The sequence below is a fragment of the Passer domesticus genome, chromosome 3 (genome assembly GCF_036417665.1).
Source record: "Passer domesticus isolate bPasDom1 chromosome 3, bPasDom1.hap1, whole genome shotgun sequence".
Classification (NCBI taxonomy): domain Eukaryota; kingdom Metazoa; phylum Chordata; class Aves; order Passeriformes; family Passeridae; genus Passer; species Passer domesticus.
The window spans coordinates 12,119,091-12,143,263 of NC_087476.1; the positions used below are offsets into that span (position 1 = coordinate 12,119,091).

Genomic DNA, 24,173 nt, shown 5'->3' on the forward strand with positions numbered 1-24,173 from the left:
AGACACACAACTGATAAAATGACAAACAAAAAGAAATCCAAAAAGGAGACTTGACAACAATATATATGGCAACAGTTTAGAGTTGCTCACACCTTAAAAAATGCCATGTATAATGGGTAAGATTTCTACTTTCTTGAAGAGATATAAGAGAAACCCAATACTTTATGAAAACATGCTACAAGCACGATTATTTCTCAATATTATATTAAATAGATGACAAGGAGACAATTAACTGATCGAAATAAGCAAGTCAGCTCTATGTAAGGGGAGTCAGCAAAGGACTCCTTAGAAAAAGGCAAATAGCATCAGACATTCCATAGTAGGAAAATCCTGCAGAGTGATCAGTGCTTACCAAGCAAGACCCAGGTATTCTGGCTTCACAACAGGCTTGGAGACAGAACTACTACAAGCCAAAAGCTTTTTTAATAAGGTTAACATGTTTTAATAACACATTTTGTTTGCTGAATCTACAAATGTCTTCAGTCATGAAGAAAACATTTTATGAATATTGCTGCTGTGAAATTTTAGTGTTTATGCAGCAATGCTGAAATGCAGGCATTTGCTATTTACAGGCACTTAACGTTTTGTCTCAAAAATTTTAGATATGCATGCTGTGAAGAATGAAAAATAAGACTTAATTTGGACAGGAAATCTGACAGATTTTTATAAATTCTCATACAGTTTTTTTCACACAACCAAAAAAAAGTAGGCTTTTTGCAACATTGCTCTGTCCAACAAAAATGGAGACAAACAACTGCAGACACCAGACACCCAAATATGAAACTGTCTGTGTGTAAATCATTTCCCATCAAATGCTGCATCACCTGATCAATATTTTTGTCTTTTTTTCCCCCTGACAGTTGGAATCTGGCATCATCAATTTAGTTTTCAGCATTTGGTCTTTTTATTCAGATTTAGGTAAATATGTTCCACAGTGTGCCTGCCACATTGTGGCACACACACATTGATCAGTCAGGGGTTTTTATTCTAAAAGGAATAATTACAGCTTAAATATTGCAAAGCAAATCTCAGATCTTCCAGGGATTTTTAGATACTTATCTAGTGCAAGTACTGGGTGTCCCATGTTAGTCACATGGAAACACACTTTCTTTACATGTGTGTATAAATACCCATGTAAGAACTTGTGTATTTGAAGAAATATACAAATTTCAGGAAAAAAATGGCTAATTGTTCCCAGGGAACATCAGTGTAACACAGAGGTAAGGATTTTACAATCCATGTTTTACCCCTCAGAGTAAGCAGAGGAGCCATAAACCTCTTTTGTCACTGGCTTGTTCTTCAGTCAGTGTTTATTGTTGAAAAGAGTATGGACTGAAATGCCTTTGTATTTCTTGACACATTTGCTGAAAGTTACATGTCATATAGATTACATATATAGATATAGAATATGTATACTCTAATCACAGTATAAGGACTTGGGAAAAATATAATGGTTTCAATCTGAGGTATGACATTCAGTAAGTTATTTAAGATGCTAAGACATAAATTCAACAGAAAAAAAAATGATGTTTCATGTGCTAACAAGTATTTGGAATACCATGGTGATGGAACAGAATCAATAAGGCTTAGACAGAAACTTAATTTCTGCTTTATTTCAGCAATATAAATAATTATAATCTGAAAATGCCAGCATGCTAAAATAAAATTGTTATGTTTATAAGCTATACTATGAAGCAGGTGCTTATAGGCAGGGTTTAAATATTTTGGCTCTGAAAAGTGGCTTAAAAAAGCCACATATGTCAGGTAAGGTATCATTAATTTACACCTTCACCATATAATTCCATATGCATTGTTTTAGGTGTACAAACTGTTGGTGGAATGTCTTAACCAGTGAAGCACAAAGTTGCATAATTGCCTTGATCTTGTTTCAGTCTTCTACAATTTGGAGTCAGCTCCAAATTCTAGCTTTCCTTCTGATATTTGATATTAATGACACATTTTGTAATTTCTGTATGAGTTGTGTGAGCTCTATTACACAAACATTGCACCATTATCTTAGTGTAGAAAACCTGGAATAAAGTGATGGATAGCTTCAAATTTTGCATTCAAATGTTAAAGAAAAAGCCAGCTTCTAGATAGTAAATTAAAATAGACTGCTGCTGTAAAAAACATTTTATATGCTTTGTTTGTTTTAATAAACTAGAGAAATGGCCTAGCCATTACATTTGATTTCTTATTAACCTAATGCATAAGCTCTGAATAATACAAAGATCCCATAAAATACAATAATTAACTTTACACATTGCAGTTTTATAAAATGCTTATTTATATTACAAAAATTAGATAACCATTCTTGCAGGGACTCTCAAAAATGTGCTGAACAAAATGTAAAATAGGCAATCCAAGAGAAAGGTGGTAAACAAGGAACCTACTGAGACTGGAGAAGATGGATCTGACAGTCAAAAGATGCACAGTTACATGAAGTGAGTGACATACAGTTGCAATTTTTGATAGCACACAGCATAATTACACCATATGTCCCAGGAATAAAAATTTTAAAATTTACATTGCCATGATATTAGGAAGAAAAGAAGTAATGTAAGATTACCAAGTCATTAGGCAAATATTAAACAGAGAGAAAAAGTTTGAAAACCTACAAAATAAATACAATACTTCTAGAAAACATAACTCAGGCATGTGAAAAGTTACTAAGGAGACAAAAAATGGAAAAATAGAATCTCTCAGTGCACAAACAGCAAATATGATAGTGAGAGGAAATGAAGTCACCAAATTAATGAAGCAAATGATGCAGCCTACAAAGTTAATATTAAAAGTAACAGAAACATCAAAAACCTTCATAGCTGGCAAAGCAAATGATCATTGCCACTAAAAGGAATAGGACAGTATGCTTGCACTTGTGATTAATGCATAAAACGGGTATTTTTTTTCAAGGGATTCTGAAAAGATCAGGATAATCTTCCCATTGCTTCCCAAATCTATTTATCTGCAAAGAGTGATGCATTACAAAGGTAACTGCAAATCCTACTCAGAAGTTGAATTAACTTCTTATCAATAAGCACAACAAATTTATAAAGGTGACCAAAATATGTCTGTATACACCATTTCTGAAAAAATGTTTGAAAGGAAGAGAAAGTGGGAACTACAGTGGTTTTAAATGTCTTACTGCTGAAGTAAAATACTTGCCAAACTGCAATTGCTGTTATAGCAGAACTTTGCTGACAGATCATTGTCTACAGTGGAAGAATCCAAAGACAAGAAATAAAAATTAAAATGAACTCTCAAAATGGGAAGATCATGTATTTTGAATCATATAGAAAGCTTGGGAGTAAGTTGCTAGTCATCATTACCAGCACTTTGATGCTTTGATGCTACTCACCAGAACATTTTATGGCAGGATAGTGAGCAACTAGAGAAGGAAGTACAGGTTTATTTTTTTTTATTATTAATATAAACACCAGCAGAGTACTCACATGTTGTATGTGTTATTCCATGAATGGCATACAAACATTTTCCAGATAAATTGTACCCTGGCCTGAAATAGAAGATGAGCAGTAATAACAAGTGCAATCTTGCTGCTGAGACCAGTGTTAGACTGACTCACATAAGAGAATCTATGGGATTTGGAGTGACAATAAAAGGCCAAAGATTTGTGGACAGGGTATCTCCTCCCTTAGTTGCTATATGCAGTATATACACAAAATCCTAAAAAGAAAGAAATTTCCAATGACTAATCATGAAAGGTTTCAAATCTAAAATAATAATAATAATAATAATCCTCTTAGAGAAGTTAAACGAAAACAGATGCTGGAGCAAAGCTTGCAGGAATGAATGACAAGTACTGATGAACCTGAAATAAAGTTAACAAACTATTAGCAAGTAAATCTTTGTTCAGGTCAGTTTAATTATATAAATTATCTCTACCACTGCGTCATGATTGAACTGAAATGGAACAGAATTCTCCTGAATGGGAGAAACAACAGAAAATTGATTTTCTTCTTAAGTCTGAAGTTTTTAAAAATATGGCAATAAATAAAATATGGCAACAAGAACTGAACTACGAATACATACCTCTATCAAACACTGAGGATTGCACAAAAGAATAGCAAAATAGATTTTTTGCCTTGTGCTGGTGACAAATTTGGAGCAATGACATTCACTGGTGAGAAAACAGAATGCTGAAGAGAGAGATGGCTCCATTTATTCCAGTCACAAATAAGCCACTGAGGATAACAGAGAAAAGCATAAACTAATGATGGGAAGGACCAACTAAATTATGACACTATGTCTTCAGCAAAGTTTCAACACTATTAATGATTCTTTCACAAAAACAGAGGAATGTTGGTTGGGATGGTGTTTTTGGGTTTCATCCTAGGCCTCAGGATTCAGGAACAAAAGAAAAAAAAAAAAAAGAAAAAAAAATTTGAGGCCCACATCAGTACAGAGAGGCTACACAGTGTCACAGAATTGTTCAAGCCCCAGTCTCATAACATAAGGCTCTGTCCCCCTCAAGGCTGTCTCCTTGAGAACCAGGTGCAGTTTTGGCAACCATAATTTAAAAAATATATTAAGCCATTATAGACTGCCCAGATGAGGTTCACAAGGATGGTGAGGGACCTTGAGGGGAAGCCATATGAGGAGCAGCTGAGGGCATTTGGTCTGTTCAGCCTGAAGGAGACTGAGGGGAGACCTCACTGCAGCCTTCAACACCCTCACAAGCAGAAGGGAGGGGCAGACACTGATCTCTTCACTCTCCTGACCAGGCACAGAACTCAAGAAAATGGCAGGAAGCTGAGCCAGGGGAGGTTTAGGTTGGAAAGTTGGATATTAAAATATGTTCTTCCCCCAAAGGGTAGCTGGGCACAGGCTCCTAAGGGACGCTGTTACATACCAAAGCTGACAGAGTTCAGAAAGTGCTTGGACAAGGCTCTCAGGCACATTGTGTGACTCTTGGGGTGTCTGCACAGAGCCAGGGGTTGGACTTGGTGATCCTGATGGTTCCCTTCTAACTCAGCATGTTCTGTGAATTTATAATTCTGTGATTCATCTTGACATAGTTTGCTTTAGAATGTGGAATAGAAACTGCTGAAGCATGAAAACTGATATTTAATTCTTTTATTGTAAATTGTTCTTGCCTGCAAGTCATCTACCAAGGAGGCATGAAGTACAAACAGAAAAAGAGGGAATGATCAGTTTGTCTTCCAAATGTTAATTTTACAAGCCAAAGAAACAGACAAAGGAAAATAGGATGATAGGAAAAATAACAGCACACCTAGCTGATTGTTAAATACTGGTTTATCATTAGACACTGTGCCTTATCTCAAGGACCCATGTGTACTTGGTGACTAATGCAGAAAGACTGGGAGGTTTGTGCCTCTAAGAAATTTAAGCTTGGGGAAAAATAGTCTGTGATGTGGGTGCCATGTTGTAGAAAATAATGTAACAGGAACAACTTGAATAAATGCAGAGTGAGCTTCCAAGGAACTGGGCAAGTGAACTCAAGCCAAGCTGGGGTTTGCACCCAACAACTGAACATGTTCTGTCTTCTGGGCTGATCACCTGCCTTGACAGATAGGGTCCAAGCCTTATAAACATCTAGGGGAGGGGTGGAAGCTCATGGAAGTGGGGAATAGTATTTATCTGTTAAGGGACAGGATATAGTAGTTGATGAGAATTTATTAATCTGCACAGAGACAGTATAGTGTAAATGTTGGTAAAAAGGGACTACATTTCTGAGACAAATGTAGAATATGAAGAATCTCATTGCATGTTCCTCATGTCCCACACACATTGGTCTCACAAAGGACTTCCCTGACCAGGAACCAAACTGGGACACAGCAACGAGAGTGCCAGATCCTAACTAGACCACTGGGGAGTACAGAGATTTAATCAAAATAAATTACAGTAGTAGCTTCAAATAGACTACTCATTTATGGGTCTCCCAGGGAGGACTGATCTCACATAAAATTAACTATCTAAATTTTGTCTAATTTAGGGATTTTACTTCCCTTAATAGTCCTTGGAGAAAGGGAATTCTTCTCACACTTCTAAAATACACATCTTCATATGACATGAGTCTCTCACCTGGTCTACCTGTTTCGCTACCAATTACTGTCTAGGTGAGCAGGTTAGACTAGTTGTTTTATATTTAAATGTCCAGAGGTATATTAAATTATTCTTACTCTTGGGGTTGATTTAATTCATTTTAAGATAGGTATCTAAAGAGTGAATGCAACACTCCTGTCAGACAAGGGAGTGCCAGAGGTGCCTGGAGAAATCCTTCAGAACACTGGGAGGTTAAATCCCACTGAATACCTATCTTTAGGCAACTAAATTCCATAATAATGTAAAATTAGGTCTTAGCTTGCACAACTGCACTGCTGCTATGGATGGCTATAAACTCTTCAAAAGGGGTATCAAGGTGGAGAGGGATTGTGGGAGAAAATTAGGGAGTGTTTTCATCACCTAGAGCTTAAAGGTGTTGAAGAATAGAGTTGAGTGTTTGTGCATAAGAACTAAGCCAAACAAAGTAGGTGCTGCTTGACCAGGAAGAGAAGGAGGTTGTATGAGATAGGGGTCAGCCTATTCTCCCATGTAGCAAGTGACAGCATGAGAGGAAATGGCCACAAATTGCACCAGGGGAGGTTTCAATTAGATTTTGGGAAATATGTCTTCATTCCAAGGGTGGCGAAGCCTTGGAACAGCCTACCCAGAGAAATTATTGAGTCCCTGGGAGTGTTCAAAAAATGTGTTGATTTGGCACTTAGGGACATGGTTAAATGGTGAACATGGTGTTGATGCTGGATTGACAGTTAGGCTTGATGACCTTAGAGATGTTCTCCAACCTTAACAATTCTATGGTTCTATGTGGCACCTGGGGACATGGTTTAGTGGTAGATGTGGCAGTGGTAGGTAAACTGTTGGACTCACTGGTCTTACAGGCTTTTTTCCAACCAAAATTATTCTATCTTTATTTTATAAAATTAACAGGTTCTGTTTTAATTTAATCTATAGCTTTTCTATATTTGTTTTTCATTAGCAAAGCCAAAGCCAGCTGTAATTAAGATCCTCAGTGTAGCTGAGGCATTCAGACATATTTCAGTGGAAGCTGAATCAAGCTCTCTATTGAGATTTTCTGTGATATCAGTCCAGCCCTTCAGACTGAATTTGTATGGATCTGAAGGAGATATCTTTTTTTGGAATGTTTCAACTCTCATAACTCAAATGTTAAGCTTGTAGGAGTAATCTTTTCAATCTCCATGTGCCTTTACAAATTCATCTGTATTTGCAATATATACTCAAGACAAGTCAGGAGCCATAATTAGGAACACTTAATTTTCTTTCTATGTACATTTGTGACAAGGAAGGGTCAAAAACATTATTCACTTCCCTTCTGAATTTTAAGAACTATTATGGGAGTGATGACTGTAAAATAATAGATAACCAATATTTCCCTTCCATCCCATCAGTCAACATGCTCTTTTCCAGAATGAGTTTCACCAGTCATTGAATACATTTTCTCAAATGGAACAATTCATCTATTTCTTGAATGCTGATTAAAGAAAATTATAAATATTTTACAAGTAACACTAATCCCCTTCAGATTTGTTTGAGATGTATTTGATTAATTTAGTCTTAGTTTAATAAATGTGGAACCACTGGTACATTGCAAAGGTCACCAATCTGTCATTCATACACTGAGTGATTTAAACACTTTCTCTTTTACATTATGACATAAATGAAAACTTCTTTTGGGCTTGAGAGACTGCTTCTGAATACAGCAGTTGCTCTTTTTTTTTATTTATTTTAATCCTACCATGTTTTGTGTTGCAAGAGGGGAAAAAAAGCTGAAAAAACTCAAGCTATATAAATAATTGATCTATGAAGATTTTAAACTATTTCATTTGGAAAAATGTTCCTTTGCATCCTTTGTATAAAACCACAGGCATACTCCAAAGATATGCACAGAAATATATGTAGTCCATTAGCAGTGGTTTTGGTTTTTTTTTTCTTAACTAGCATGAGAATTTAAATTAGTACATTCTTTTGGTTTTAATCCTTCAGTTCTATATATGTAAATACTATTCAGAATACTTTTCATTAAAGGATAGTTAGGTATATTGGAATGAATCAATTTTACAGGTATAACAAAAGAACATATAGTTTATTAGTGGAAATATACTGTGAGGAGGTCAGTAGAGAATAATGTTGCACTGCTCTCAAGAGGCAACATGGTACTAAATGACTTTTTCAGTATTTCATTTCTTGGACATAATGCTGATACAAACTGAGCTATTTAATTTATCTATCTACAAAACAAAACTGTGGGCAGATACAAGAAGATATGCTGTGCAATAGTGACTACTGCAAAACCTCAGTGATTCACAGAAACTCTAAGGGGAGAGTCATCTAAGAACAATTTCCAGCACTGAAAATAGGGAACAATTTCAATGGATTCAAAAGAGATTTAGTAACTACAGTACTAAGATTTAAGCACCTTCTCTAATGTTGCAAGAGGGAACAGGGATTCATCTTCTTTCAGAAACGTGAGATGGGGGTTTGAGTCCCAGCAGGCTCAAGACAGGAATGAAGCAGCACCACTGACATGCTTTTAATCACTGAGTGTATTGGACAAAATATATCACCTTCATTCCAGTAATGTGTGTAGAGACTGTTAGGTGTGGAAGCTCTAAGAACCTTTCTTCACTGAGGCTGTCAGCAGATTTGGGAAGAAAATATACTGATGTTTGTAACTTTGAAGAGGTGGGCATGAAGCTAATGCCCACCATGAAGAGAAAATAGTTTATATGACTTTTATGTAAAATTATGGAAACTGGAGAGCTTCTGCTGCTTCTAGGATTGAATGGTAGCTGAAAATGGTTTTGTGAATATAAATTATGGATATGGGGGTATAAAATGACAGCTGAAAAATTCAAGACAATGTTGTGAATCTAGTTTCCCAAACACTAATTTGATGGTGAACCCCAAATATTTTGAAGTCCATTATTTTTATACAGTTTAAGATACCAAGAACAAATGAATGCAGTCTGACCAGAAACTTTTCTATAATGAATTTTCTTCTTGTCAGAAGAACAAACTGCATTCAACTAAATTTAGACATTTTAATTTGGAACTGAATTCTGCCATTACAGTCTGACACTGAACATAAGGGTATAGAGCAGTATTCATATATCACCTTGCAGATGATATATTTTATTTTTAACAAAAATGTTGCTATAACCCTTTGGGGCTTTTTCCCCTTGGCCTCTGAAGACTGTACTTATCCAGTGGAAGCTAGAACAGATATATCAGACAAAAATATTAAGCATGAAATTCAAAAAATACATCTAAGAAAATAAGAAAACCACATTTAAAATGCCTGTGTTCATTTATGTCTGATGTAAGAATAAAAAGGAATAGTGAATGAAGTGATGATTCAGCTAAATTTAGTCAGTATTTTTTACACCAGCATAAATTCTAAAAAGCATTCATTGACCTAAATGCATGTGAGCATATCAGTTATTCACTGGGGATTGCACTGCAGTCTTTTTTTCCGTCTCTGAATCCTGAAGCACTGCATAAATTAAAAAAGAGAAGTGCTGAAGGATTTTTGAATTAAGACTCTTAAAAACAAGTTGATTGATTTGTCAGGCTTGCAAGATAAAATAAGACTGCCTTTCCATAGTAACCAAATTTTGCTGTTATTGCATAATTAGTGTGTAAGGAAAAGAGAGCTTCAAGAGGATGTACAGCAGTCATGAGAAGACTGTTTTGATATATGGCAGTCATTTGTGCTGCTATCTTCTGCTTGACTGTCTAAATTCATACATTATTCCACCCTTTCATGTTGAAATTATGCAGTCACAGTCTTGCATTTTTATTGTATTTCATCAGACTTATGAAAAATTTTATAAGACGCATGAGCAATTTTATTTTTTTAACTTTTTGAAGAAATTAATTCTTATTCTATCATTCTAGCTTCTCTGATACAAAGGAGATATAAGTATTTTCCAGAGATAAATGCATTTAATGTTAATTTTAATTATAAAAGAAGTTATTCATATAGGAGATTGTATTGATAAATAAAAGTAACATGAATTAAACTCAAAATTGAAAATGCATGAGCTTTACAATTTCTGAAGATTTTGAATAGACTGTAAATTAAAGCTGTGATTATTACACTACCTTTCTACATTGACAGACATTTTTACATGGACAAGATTTTCAAAATGTCCTCAACATTTTAAGACATACAATTATTGGAAAATTGGGCATGAAAAGTGGTAAAAAGAATGTTCCTCATGTGAATAACAGCTTGTTTTTGTTCCTCCTAATAAAACTTATATATTTTATATTTAAATGTATTTTTGTGATGACAGATGAGACCCCCTGCTCTTACTAGGTTATGTTCAAAAAGCTAAACACAGTGGAAACAAAGACTCAGCAAGCATCCAAGGAACAACAGAAGGCCAAGGCACCCAGCAAGTAACCTGGTAAGTGAACATGGAGCACACCAAATCAGATACCTTAAGATTGTCAAAGACAAATAATTAGATCATTATCCCTTGTCCCACCTGCCAAAACAACTCTAGGAAAGATTGTCTTCCTGGAATACGATACAAACCAAGGGGGGATGGTTTTCCAAAGGAGTACAGTACTTATTTTGAGATGAAGGCAGAAGAGAGTTTTGAGGAAGAACAGAGAGAATTTGAAGATGGTATAAAACTATAGGTTGCCTACAAGAGGACTGTAAGAACATGTGAAGCATTTAGAGGCAGGAACAAAAGTAGGGGAAGAGACAGACCAAGATGGGTCAGCAAGAAAAAAGTGGAATCAAAAGGAAAAGTAGACATAAGCCTGGTAAATCAAATGATTGATTACCACAGCCTGTTGTAACTTCATATTAAACAGATTCTATTTTCTGTTTGGGTAACTCCCTGAGCCTCTGGGTGAAACTTGCTCTTGGACTTCAGATTAGACCAGTGTTAGGTAGGAGGAGATCCATAAAGGGAAATACCTAAGGCTGCAGTCTGTGTATGGGAGTGAGCCAGGGATATTGGATGGATTTCAAACGTGTGTTAAGACTCAAGATGTGTTTGTGAATCCAGAGTGAGGGTGTGTATACACCCTGACTGCAATCCCACCTGTCCTGGAAGAAGGAACAGGCGAGGCCATCTCTGATCTCCATGCCAGAGTGAGTGCTGTGGGTGCTTGTGTGGCTGCTGCCACCTCTCCATGCTGCTCCGTGTGCTTGGCCGTGTGTGTGTGAGTGTGTGCAAATGCACCAGCAGGGAAGACATGCTCAGGCTCACTGGGGCAGACAGAACATGGACCTACAGCAGCTTCCTTTCTCTCTCACAGGGATGAGAGGGACCCTGGAATAATTCATATAACCCTAAAATTACAAAGTATGACTAAATATCATATATTGCTAGTCTGCTTCCACAAGGTGCAGATGCAGCTCCACAAGCTCATCCTTAAGTACAACATTTAATTCCTCCTAGTAAGGAAATGAAAGCATTAACTGAAAGCCAGTTTGTCTCAAACTGAAGGTATTATTTCTTTCCATTTCTGAGAAGAGTATAATAAGAAACTTGGTGAATTGGTACATTTCATTGTCAAAAGTGTTGGCAATGAACAGGCATTGAAGCAATGAGAAATTGATCGTGTGGATCTCATAATCACCCAGGGTGCCATTGTGTGTTGCTTTCTCAGATGAGTAGCACAATCTGTTGCACAGCAAAGGACCTGAGAGGCAGCTTGTGTAAGAGAATGTGTTCCCCTGCAGATATTTCTTGCGATGGCTCTCCACTTTATTTTGTAAATCATCCTTTTTCATGCACCAAAGAGATTGGGGATTAAAATGATGAGGGTGTTTCCATCATTGCATCTCTGAAACAAGATTGCAGAGGGATATTTTGTGCAAAGATTGATCAGATAGAATGAAATCTACTGTTTCATTGCACATCTGTTACTGCATCCAAAAAGAGAATGTCTAAGCAGCTGACACCACTGAGTTGAAGGCTCTAAATTCTTTATTAAAAGTCTGTCATTAAAGCACTGTCTTATACCATCCCTGCTTAACTGGGGAAACCAGATGGGATGATATATGTTTCAAATCACAGAATCACTAGGTTGGGAGATCTTTAAGATCATTGAGTCCAACCCATGCCCCAGCACCTCATCTAAACCATGGCACAGAGTGCCACATCCAATCTTTTTTTAAACACATCCAGGGATGGTGACTCCACCACCTCCCTGGGCAGACAAGCAAGATATTCCCAGCACATGCAGTGCTGCCAGAATTAACAAGTGTGTGTCATTCCTGCAGTTACACTGTTGACAGAACACTGACACTCTTGTTAGTGACATGCAGGAAGTGCTCTTGGAATTAACTTACTGACAGAAATCTATCAATTAAAAACAGCAACAGCAATATGTCATAAAATGATGTGGTGCTGACAGTCTACTATTTGAGCTTTAATTGAGAGAAGAACTCCATGAAGTTCTGTAGGGTACATATCTCAGCATGTTAAAAAGAGCCATGGAAATCAATCCTATTCTTTAGATTTCTTTATTTACTCATGTGCTTTATGTTGTCTCGGGGGAGTTTCTGAGTTTAGTATTAATTTGTTCTACTTCATCCCTCAAAAGAAAAGGCCACATGTTATTTAGTTTCTCTCCTCAGAATTCATCTTCTCCACCTGGCTTTTAATATAACTCCTGCAAACCTGGAAATAAACTGTTGATCATTCTGAGTTAAGAGATTTTAGGCGAGTTATCAAACATCTACCAGTCTGGGTTTTTTCACAGACTTCAACACTCCATCAGATTCTTTAAGCTCTATTTCCCACTTCATGAAATCATGATTTTGAGAATCTTCAAAATCTTCTAATCCCTGATTAGTTTTCTTATCTGCTTCCTTTCCTTATTTTTCTTGATTTGCAGGTTTCTTCTCTGGTTTCAATACTAGTGCAGCTATCACTGTAGCAAAATTATGGAGAATAATTCTAAGGACACAGTTATATATTCTCTAGAATCACATTTGTGTAGGGAAACCTCAGTTCACATGGTCTTAAGGGTAATGCTTTAGGATAGGATTGAGCAAGGAGAGAGGAAAATAATATGTGTGTTACAGATAATCAGGAATTTTGTTCATGAACTGTGGCATTCACATTCTCTGAACAAATTTCTTCGCCCAGGGTTTTTCTCCTGGGAAGCTGAAAGGCAATGAGAGGCCTCAGAGAAAAGAAAAATAATTCTTCTCTCATTTTCTTCTCCTGTGTTGTGCTCGCATGGAATGTGTTTGGAGATTGTTTTACCCAAGGTGATTGCTTGATTGGACTGTGGTGTAAGTTGTTTTGACTCATTGGCCAAGCTGTGTTGGGACTCTTGGAAGAGTCACGAGTTTTCATTATTACCTTTTTAGCATTCAGTAAGTATCTTTCCTGTATTCTTCAGTATAGTATAGTGTTCTTTAACATAATATAGTATAATAAATAATAAATTAGCCTTCTGATAAGATGGAGTGAGATGCATCCTTTCTCTCCTCTTCATCGGGGGTGCCTTGCATTTACAATAATGAGCAGGAAATACCAGTGGCAGGTTTGTTTTCTGAATACAGTCACGGAATAGAGAGGCCATAAAAGCTGAGAGAGTAAGTAGAGGCACAGTTCCTTCAGGATCCTAAGCCCTGTTCATGGAGCACAAAACAGCTGCAAGGATGTGCTGGAAGTAAGAAGCAGGTCCATCACTACACTACAAACCAAAACAGGATTTTTTTTGTTTTCCCATGCATCTCTTGGCTATTTGGGTCACCAAGACAAACATCTGTGAGCCTAGCTGCAGATACCCATGAAGTCCCATGAAATGCAGTTGGTGAACAAAAGCTTCTGTAAGCAAGACAGAAGTCAGTATTGAGAATACAGCACAGCAGCAGAACAGAGGAATGAGGAATAGAAAGGAAAAATACAAAAGAATACTCACTTATATTCAAGACACCTTGAAATAAAAATTAAGATTAAAAGCTGCACAGTAATTCACCACACACAGAATGAAAGATTTATTTCATTTAAAAATAAAGTTGATAATGCTCTCTGCAATAACTCCATGCCTCAGCATTTAATCTTGGAAATATGCTCGTTCTCCCAGATAACAGCAACGTAAATAATATCCCACAGCTGGTAGCAGCAAAGTGACTCTCTATTCTCTCAGGTCAGTGGGAGTTTCAATACTTTCTTACAAACCAAAATAAGAATCTTGAGTGTTCCAGGACAGATTTGGTGCATCAGTGGAACCATTTATTAGTTTTTGTAAAGAAAAATCTTTGAAAAAAAGAAAAAATAATATCAAGTTAAAGTTAACAGAAAATTACTCTTTCTGTTACTAAAAATACAAATCCTGGTAGAATTTTGCATTATCGTGAATTGCAACTTGCCAGGTTTAGGTGAAAAGCCCTGCCCAAGAGGAGTTTAAAAGGTAGAATATTAGACTTAATGTAATTGAAAAACATATGCTTTAAATTCTTTACTATTACAAAAGCCTTTCAAGTGTTGGACTTCGAAGACAGACAACAAATTTCACTCCATCAAATATCCTTTACCTTCCTATTGCCTACCACATGCAAATGAGTGATATCAGGGTAATATTTATCTGTCATTAATACACACAGGAAAAAGCTTAAATTCAGAATTTGACACACATTGTGGATACACTGGATGTTGAAAAACCACACCTCACTCTGTAAAGCTATTCTTTGTATTTTACTACCCAAGTTTTACTGACATGATAGTGAGCTTGACTAACTCTAGAACAGATTGAACTCATCAGGATATTTAGGTGTGTGCATATGATAGTATAGGGATAAAATGTTTCTAAAATCCTGGAATATTCAGGGGAGTTAGAAGGGAGGGACAGGTCTGGTAGGCCCTGGGAAAATGTTAGGCTGCACCTGTATAATAATTTAATGACTATGATAAATGATATGATAGATGCAATGATTGTTTGGTAATTGGATATAATTACTGTTTAATCTTAACAAGAATCATGAGAAACTGTGTTGGGGGAGTTTGATGGAAATTACAAAAATCCATGCTTGGATGAAATCAATGTATACAATAGAACTATTTAAGTTTAGTAACTAATATGTAGTTACGTAACAATAAGGGTACAACAAGTGTTCATGCTGAACCCATGTAGGAGTCAGATTTGGGTCTGTATCCCTGACACCCAGAGATCTTCAATAAAAGCACCTGCATATAATCATTCTGTGATTATGTGTTCCTGAACACTAACACACGTACATCTCAAGTAGATTTTTGATGAAAAATGTGGAGTGGGGAACAATCAAGTATCAATGCCTGGCAAAAGACTCCACCCACAGAACAAGAGGTCAAAGAGTTTGGTGAATCATTGTGTTGATATGCAAGAGTCTTGGTAACCAAATCATGACTCACACAGTCCTTCTCATCTCCCACATAGTTTTGGGTTTTCAAGCAATTTTCCCTACAATAAAAGACAGCCAGAGAAAAAGTAAAAAAAGCCAGAGAAAAGTAAGTCAGATCTCTCTAGAGGGAAGAAAACAATGAAACATATCAAGAAAAATGCCACATTTTTTCCCCAAGCTTACTCTGAGGATATATAAGACAGGTAAAACCTTTATCAACCTGCACTGACATTGCCAACTACACAGCAGGATTTATAGCAGGTAACAATTCTGAAAGCCACAATGTGCACCCAAATTAAGCATCCAGCACAGGGAAGTATGTCATCCTTCTCTGCTGAAAAATTCCATTTTCTGGAATAAAGCACACTTTCATCCACATTTCCTTGGCTTAGTGAGAGTAAGAGAGAAAAATAGATGGCAAACAGTAGTTAGGCTTCTTAAAGAACGACTGGCAGGAACTTAGATGCTGACAGTGAGAGCAGAACTAGAGGCAATACAGACATGGTAACAAAACTAATCCTCATTACATGGCCTAACCGTGACAGGAAAGGGGGAAAAGGGTACTGTGAAAATTAATTTCATGATTAATGGAATTCAGCAGCCATTCTGCTTTTGTTCTATTTGCGTTGATTAATGCTATCAGATCTTTCTCTTCAAACACTGTGGCTAGATTCTCCCTGTGCACAGTTAAATCATAGAAGGGCCCATGCTCAGTTTAGTCCTGTGTCTTGCAGCGTGGTGCAAAAAATAATGAAAATGCTGCTATAGGTTACTTCACTGGTATTTTAATTGCAGTAATATACTTCTGCTGCCATAAAATTTTAGATACAATTTAAACTCGGTGGAGCTGTGAGACATAAACTAGATAAAGGAGAAGATTTATAAGTAAATTCAGCACTGAACTGGAGGATTAATGAAAAATGAAGCATTCTGGTTGCAACATTAGTCTCTGGAATGGCATTAATAATGTTATAGAGGAAAAAAATATATTTTATATTATAATCAAAATTTCATTAGCATTTCAATAAACTGAAAGTCAGTGCTTAGAACACCAGCAAAACTAATCATTTTTAAAGTCCACAGTAGGTCTGCAGGAGACTTGGTTCATTTATTCTAAATGTGCATTTTAATGGTCCATTTTGCCTTTGGAAAAACAAAAACTTTGACAATTTCAAGATTAATCTTTGCAATTCAGCGTGCTGTAAATAAGGAAGAAAATGAAACAGAATAAAATGTCCATCTCCCTCTTCTCTTTCTCCCTTTCCAATTCCCCTGCCAGGAACCACACATGAAAACAGGACCCCATTTTATTTCTAATGTAAAGTGCCTGTACATATTTGAAAACAAAGAATAAAGGAGAGAATCCTGATTAATAAATCACTCAAAGAAGAGGTCCAGCATTACTGGGTTACTTTTTAGTGTGTGTTGGACTGACCCTGGCTGGATGGCAGCTGCCCATCAAAGCTGCTCTGTCACTCCCCTCCTCAGCTGGGCAGGGGGGAGAAAATATAACAAAAGACTCATGGGTAGAGATTATGGCAGGGATAAATCACTCATCAGTGACTGTCATGGACAAAACAGACTTGACTTTACAATATTTAAAAACTGATTGCCATGTTTAACTCAGTTTTAGTTACACTTTTCATTCTTCAAATCACCAGCTAACTCATAAATCAGTCAAGGTCTTACCAACAATAACAACAAAAAAAATCTGCTATTGAATATTGAAGTCCAAACAGATTTACCTTTAAATGTAGTAGAAAGAAACAGACATATCTGTTGATGATTCATCTAGTCTAACAGATGTCTCAAATGAGAAAAAGCACACTCCTGGAGTAATTCAGACATCACAGAATTGATGACCACACAGAGAAAGTTCTCTTCAAAAGGCGGTTCCTGACCCTGAGATAACCATCTTTCCTCCCTCACCTGCCTGGAGACAGCCACAGGAAGAGCCTTCATTAGATGTTTACCCTCCTCTATGACTCCCTGGAAATCCTCTTGCATAAATGTCCCTGTGAGTTCCTGTGTGCCCCCCTTCCATCCCTGCAGGGGGTCCTTAGACAAACACGAGAGATTTCCAGCAGCTGAACACCCAAAGGAACATACTAATGGGGAAAAGGGGGGAAAATGGGGCGTGGGGGGTGGCATTTGGGGAAAAAGGCTGCATACAACTGCCATGAAGGCTTGATTGAAAAAGGAAAAGGCTCACCAGGACTCATTCAGGTAATATCCCCAATCAGGAGGAAACTGTTGGAGGACGTGATTTGAGTCAGAGGCCTGATTACATACTGAAGTTCACCAAATTAAGGCCAGCATGTTTCAGATTGATTTTTTTTTCCCCTAGATTAAGTGGTTTTTATGGAAAATATGAAAGTGGGATGGATCAGGACATCATTTACAGAACAAAATGCATTTAGGATACCTCTGGTCTCCAGCATGATCACAGTGAGAGGATTACACTGAAAGACACCTCAATCAATCAGGTGTGTGAGGAATCCTCCTCTCCCTACTGCTTTCATCTATATTTTTCTTGTCACTCCTATATCTTATAACACATTGTACTAAATTAAAAATAAAATTAATAGCATTTATTCTATCTGGTTTTTTTCATGCTTCTCTCTTTGCCTACAGTACATAAAGTCTATTAATCTGATTTATGTTTCTCCACTTTTTCCTCTGTTTTTATCATTTGTAGTTTCCCCCAAGCCAGAGAAGTTACAAGGTGGCAGGGATTGAATCCTAGTTTATTTATGTGGAAGAAATAAAAAATGCACTTCCATAACTGTAATTTTTCTCTTGCAGCTCTGTGAACCCCTGAAGAGTTACATCATTCAAGTTACTAGTTTTCAGTAAACAAGCAGCTGGATTTTGTTGTATTTATTCCTTCCTGATAATTCAATCTCATCTATTATAATGATGTAGAAGAAAAATAAAATCTTGGGTAGTATATTTTTAACAGAAAATCTCATGTAAGAGACCTCTGAGACCATGTTTAGTGTCAACTTTATAGTATTCTCCACAATTTAGTTATGGAAACATCCACATTATCTGTAGAAAATGATCCTAATTTACAAAAGCAGAGCTGCTGTATGTTGAATGTATTCACACAACTAATTTGCAATGAAGAAATATTTTTTCTGGAAATTTCTAGGAAAAAACCCAAGCTATTCTTTTAAATTTCTTATACCTATCAAAAAAAAAAAAAAAAAAAAAAGAAAGAAAAATTTAAAAAGGACAGAGGGAAATAAAATCTGTCTTGCACTTTTTTATCTGAACTTTGCTTCAGACAAGAGACTATAACCTTTGAGTGAGCTGAAGTGATTGAGTGCTAGGGGAAGACCCCAATTAGTGTGACAAGTTACTGCCTTGACCCAGACCCTGTGGGAATCTCCTCCCTGTCCTATGAATGGCTCCTCCACTGCTGCAGTCCAAATAAGCTGAGCTAGCAAAGAGCTGTTTCTTTTTCCAGCCTCTCCAAAGGGCAGCACTTGCTTAGGTCAGCAATTAGCAAGGGAAGGCTACAGGCTGCAGCCTCTGGTGGTGACATATTTGCAACAAAAGGAGTTTCCTCTTCAGAGGAGCAGCCACCTCTAAACCCCAGCTCCCTGGGTGACTACAAGTATAATCAGTGTTCTTGCACTATGCAGTTTCCTACAGCTGACTATCCCAGGTTTTGAGAGCTCAGCCTAAAGAGTCTGTGAAACTTTTGACATGAGTTGACCTTCTGACCACACACTTGAGTAAAACCTATTAAATAATTCACCATAAGTAGTACTCAGTGTGAGTTTTGACAATTTATTGCAGTAGACATACCCCAAATAATTCTACTACTAGATATTTTAATAGTCTAGAGCTTTGACTTTTAATTTTCTTTCAATTCTTTGGCCAGAGTAGGGGCAGGGATGTTCCTTCCATGACAGGAGATTGCCACAAGTTCCAGTGTGTGTCATGACTGATGGATTAGCTGCAACTGCATTTTTCTGGATAATTTGATTGCACTCACTGAGGGCTTTATCTTTGTCAGTACATTTATTCTATATAAAAATAAGACATGGGGCAGAAATACTTCCTTAGAAACTCTGAATATAGAAAAAGCTGGTAATAATATGTGTTGTCTTTAATGCACCTTAAGCTTAAAATACCTCCTCCAGGAATCACAGCTAACTGTTCTCAGTCCCTCAGCTCTTAATTTGGTATTAAACTCAATTTTTCTTACTTTTACTCCAGAATTGCTTAGGTATTTGTAAAGAAATTCCAGATCCATAGGAAACAATTGAGGCTTTTTTTTCCCTGAAAGGCCTCAGATGTATATTTTTTAAGTAATATTGTGTAAAATGTTATTAATACCCATTAGATGAGGACTCTGACATCAAGGATTTTGCTACTTGAAAAAGAAAGATGCTTTAGTATAAATCAAAAAACTGAAAAAACCTCATAATTTTTATTCTGAATGCCGAGGTTTTTGCCTATGACAACTACTTTTTCTAGTGTCTCCTCCTAATATGAGTATGTGATTCTGGAGTTCCTTCCTAATGTTAAACTGAGACAATGCTGGTTCTGGCCAAACATACTCAGAACATAGAAAATAAATATTTTGACAATTTTTTAAAACTTTCTTCCTTTAATCTTTCTTCTTTCTACATTTCTGTATCATCTCCTGCAAATTAAAGTGCAGGTTTAATTATTATTACTGTTACTGTTGTTGTCAGCCCAGCAGTCCCCAGAATGAGGACAGAATAATCACTGGTGTCCTGAGGAAAGTTACTGGATTGCATAACTCTGATATTGTTGTTCCTCTGAACAATTTCTCTGCCTATAATATATTTATCACACAGGTGTTCTCACATCACAAGCGGGAGGGAGAAGGGGATTATTGGAAACGTGGCACACACTGAAGCTGTTACAGAATCATAGGGTTCCAGACTTGTAATGCTAGTTATATAACACTACAGAAATAATCGGCAATCATGAAGAAATTTAAAAGGATATGTAGCAACACTGTGTGCAGTATCATGTTCTGTTTATTTGTTGTGTAGCAGCATTAAAGATTGAAAATAGTTTCTGTAGAAACTCTTCACATATAAGCAGTATTAACACGTTGTTTGCACTTATGAGAAAATCTCGGGGGTTCAAAAGCTGGCTCTGTTTTTTTCTAAGCTACAGAACTTATCCAAATGTTCATCTAGAGACACCTCTGGGGAACTGGCTGAACAGTGGGACTCTGCAAGGGCTTTGACCTTGATGAGACAGACCTCTAGATGAAAAAAAGAATAATAAAAGTTGTAAATTGCTAGTAATTGGAGAAGAGCTAGCTTTGCAGAACTCTAATGAATGTAAAACATAATTAAACCTCTTAAGATAGCATCACTGGCTGCAAATTTCTTATAAGTATAAACATAATAAAGCTTCTTTAGATGGTGTCATTTCTAACAGTGTTAGCCACGGTCTCATGTGAATAGCATGGATATAAGAAAAATTTATGTAGATGAGATTGTTCACATAGCCTGTCATAAAGTCGGTAAGGATCCCAAAATATAGTAGGACAGGTAATGGTATATTTATAAAAACTGATTGGGAACTTGAAGCTTATTAAATGAGAACGCGTGTGTGATGTAAACCTGGAAATCACAAACTGAATTCTGTTAACCAGTCTGATAATAATCTTTTTATTAATATTTTCATCCTATACATCCTATAGCACTAGAAAATTAGAATATATGGGTTACTTTTAATTGAATTTCTTAAGAACTTTAATGGAAGAAACTAAGTTCACAAACGGGACAGTGGTCAAGATTATTTTTGTTTTGTGAGTAGGAGCTTACATACATTCTTAGAGGAGAATAGCAAGTTAGGACCCAGGCTCACAGAAAGATTTTATTTTTGTTTTATATTCTCAAATCAAAGGTTAGAATGAAGACAAACTCTGTTTATCAGAATTTTGAAACATAATTCAATAAAGTTCAGAGAAAGGAGACTGTTGTCACTGTATTTGCTGCATTGTGAAAGTGTTCCTGTTAAACATAAGCTTTGAGCTGGCATTGTTTCATTTTTCAAAAATGAAATAACACATCCTTCCTGATCTTTAAGAGAGTATAAAATAAAAAAGATTTTTTTAAATCCTCTTTCTATCAACTTTCAATTCTTAAAATGGGACATAGGTAATTATTTACATTTTATGATTGAAGGAAGATGGACAGTTTATAGCACTACAATTTTGACTAGATCTGATTTAAATCAGCTAGATGCTGGGATCTAAATGATCATTCATTTGGTGCACCATTTCTTTAATCAAAGTAGAGTTGTGCCAGATTTCAAATGGGTATGTGTTTCAATGGAATATGTTTTTTTCAACATTTGATAATTTTAAAAATTACCATCTCTTCTTTAGTTTTAAAACATTTGGGGGAAGGGGCAGACTAGATGAAATATTGTATATAATTTTTATATAAAATATATATTTTTATATACATATAATTCAATATTATGAAGTCAAAATGCATCATCCAAATTAAACATTTCAAATCAATGGGAGCAGAATTCCTTTTCTAAAGGAGATCTTAGTCTTCCTTTCCTGTGTGACACACCTCATCTGTTGGGTTTGCCAAGTGCAGGACATCGTTGCCCACTCCATGTGTAGCACAGGAATATGTAAGCCAGGCCTTCTAGCATCTCTGTGGGAAAGTACTTGATGGCTGGCAGAACAGCTACAAATTGTGCTCTGACTATTACAGAGCTTCAAAGACTCTCAAGATCATATGTAGTTTGTCTAGGAGATAAAATGCATATGTTGTTTTTCACATCAAAGCAAGTCTTATTTGTTCCCCTTAATTTCCAAACTAAGTATATATATGGATATATATTTTTATATTGCATATTTTTCATTAAAAGTAAACCATTATCAGATAGTTAGCCTCAGTTTTGACCTCTGTGAAGTCAAAAACCATATGTATTCCTTAGAATGTATTTCTGTATATGTTTTATGAAAGCCTTGGGACTGGTACATTGAGTATATACAAATAGTTTTGAAATAAATTTACTAAGGAACTATCTGTTTATTACTGCATAGATTACTTGCTTACAGTAAGCAAGTTTTAAGATAAAAGAACTTCCAGTGAGGGTTAAAACTAATTGACTTTTGTTTGGTTGGTTTTTCATTGTAGATCCTTAGGAAGCTTGAAAACATTGCTTTAGTCAATTTGCTGAAGAAGGCTTTCATTAGTGATATACTGAGCAGTGCTTTAATCAGTACATAAATCCACCAATTTCAGATAATTGGTGCTAATCATCATTTCTCAACATAAAAGGACTAGAGCAAGATTTTTGTCAACAGCCGAGTTGAATGATACACGAAAGCACAAGGCCTTGTGTCACCTTGCAAAGCTCACCCTCACTCCTGGAACAGAGCTGTTCACTGTGCTGAACTTGCGCTAGACTTACCAAAGACCACAGACTCACAGGAATCACGTATCTGGAATTATGAATCTTGGCCACCTTGCAAGAAATCTGTCCAGTGTAGGCACCTATTGGGGTGGTTTCCACACGGGCTATGCCCGGTGGGTGCCTTGGCCAGGATAGTTCAGGGAGGCTCTCAGCACAGCGTCTGAATTACCAAGCAGCTCCCAGCCGCAGGCAACCTTAAGCAAGCTATAGTGATTTCAGCTCTCAATGATTATCAGCTCTTTGAGATTTCAGCTCTTTAGCTTGCTGGTGCCACAGCAGCAGATGCAGGGAGAGAGAAGAGAAAAGCTGTATAAGATTCTGCAGGAATTGTTTATTGGTGTCCCCCACAAAGGTTCTCAGTGACAGCTTCTTCTGCCAAACCAGGAAGAAGTAGGGGGTTTTATACCCTACAGGGGTTTTGGAAATTGTCCAATAGTAAGGATCAGGGGAAAGTGACCTATAGGCTTACAGAGATATAAACAGGGTCTGAAAGTGGAAGAGAGGGGCTTCTAAGGCCCAGTCATGATGACTTGGCATTTCCTACCTCAGGCTTCTGGCCTCCAAGGAGGCCTTGCAGACCCTGGTCCTGCTACAGGCGCCCAGCACTGGGAGAATGGATTATAGAATAATAATAGATAGTGCTAAAGGCAATCTCACCCCTGGGGAGCTGCAGATGTACTAATTACCAAGAATTAGGAACAGGCCTGCCCTTAATAGGCCACAGGTATATCCAGTGGGGCTGAGTGTTATAAAAGGGTGGGCTAGCAAGTTGGGAGAGGGTTGGAGTCAGTTGGCTGTGCTGAGGAGGAAGGAGCTAGCTGGCTATGAGGTGGTGCCTGTGAGAAATCACAGAGAAAGTAGGCAAGTTTTACAGTAAGACAACAACACACCTGCATTTTCACAACAGGAAGACAGGGCAGGTAGCACTGGGTGCCTCATATTCAATTATGCTTAGTCCCTCCTTGCCAAAGCAGGATAATTGCATCCTTTTGGACTCTCCTCAGTCCCTCCTCACCCTTGAGCAGTGACCAAGTGGTGTTTGGAAAGCACATGAGTTTACACTGACCACAGTTTTGCCATGGACTCTGCCAGCAGTTCAGCACCATATTTTTTGTTCTATTACAGATATGACCCCTTTTCACAAAGTCAGAAGTGCCTGACAAATACTGTCCAGCCACTCAAAAAAATGGATCATGGTTTGTAATATAAAAGTTGGGACCAGTATATTTATGCTGTTTTAAAGGTAGATCCCTGCAGTGAGGTTTTTCAGCTGACTAAAAACTGGAATCTGTTCTCTTCTATCATG

The 24,173-nt window shown here is 36.9% G+C and overlaps 3 long non-coding RNA genes across 6 annotated transcripts in view; 2 read left to right on the forward strand and 1 right to left on the reverse strand.

Annotated features, from left to right (window-relative positions):
- The first annotated feature begins 17,515 nt into the window (after positions 1-17,515).
- Positions 17,516-18,310, forward strand: LOC135296003 (uncharacterized). The gene is made up of 3 exons (XR_010358049.1): positions 17,516-17,650; positions 17,772-17,910; positions 18,230-18,310. It is a non-coding gene; the product is annotated as an uncharacterized LOC135296003 (long non-coding RNA).
- Positions 18,311-20,323: 2,013 nt separating this feature from the next.
- On the reverse strand, positions 20,324-23,690 carry LOC135296001 (uncharacterized). 2 transcript variants are annotated; one of them, XR_010358045.1, is made up of 4 exons: positions 23,412-23,690; positions 22,865-23,131; positions 22,012-22,193; positions 20,324-20,681 (listed from the first exon to the last, which is right to left on the reverse strand). It is a non-coding gene; the product is annotated as an uncharacterized LOC135296001 (long non-coding RNA). The 2 variants fall into 2 exon arrangements; XR_010358044.1 differs by lacking the exon at positions 22,012-22,193 and having other exon boundaries at positions 20,336-20,681; positions 23,412-23,687.
- LOC135296002 (uncharacterized) overlaps positions 23,013-24,173 on the forward strand; it is a 30,005-nt gene continuing 28,844 nt past the window's right edge. The window contains exon 1 of one of the 3 annotated variants that reach the window (XR_010358047.1): positions 23,013-23,787. This is a non-coding gene — a long non-coding RNA (uncharacterized LOC135296002). The remainder of the gene's footprint in view (positions 23,788-24,173) is intronic. The other 2 variants (XR_010358048.1, XR_010358046.1) reach the window with 2 other exon arrangements.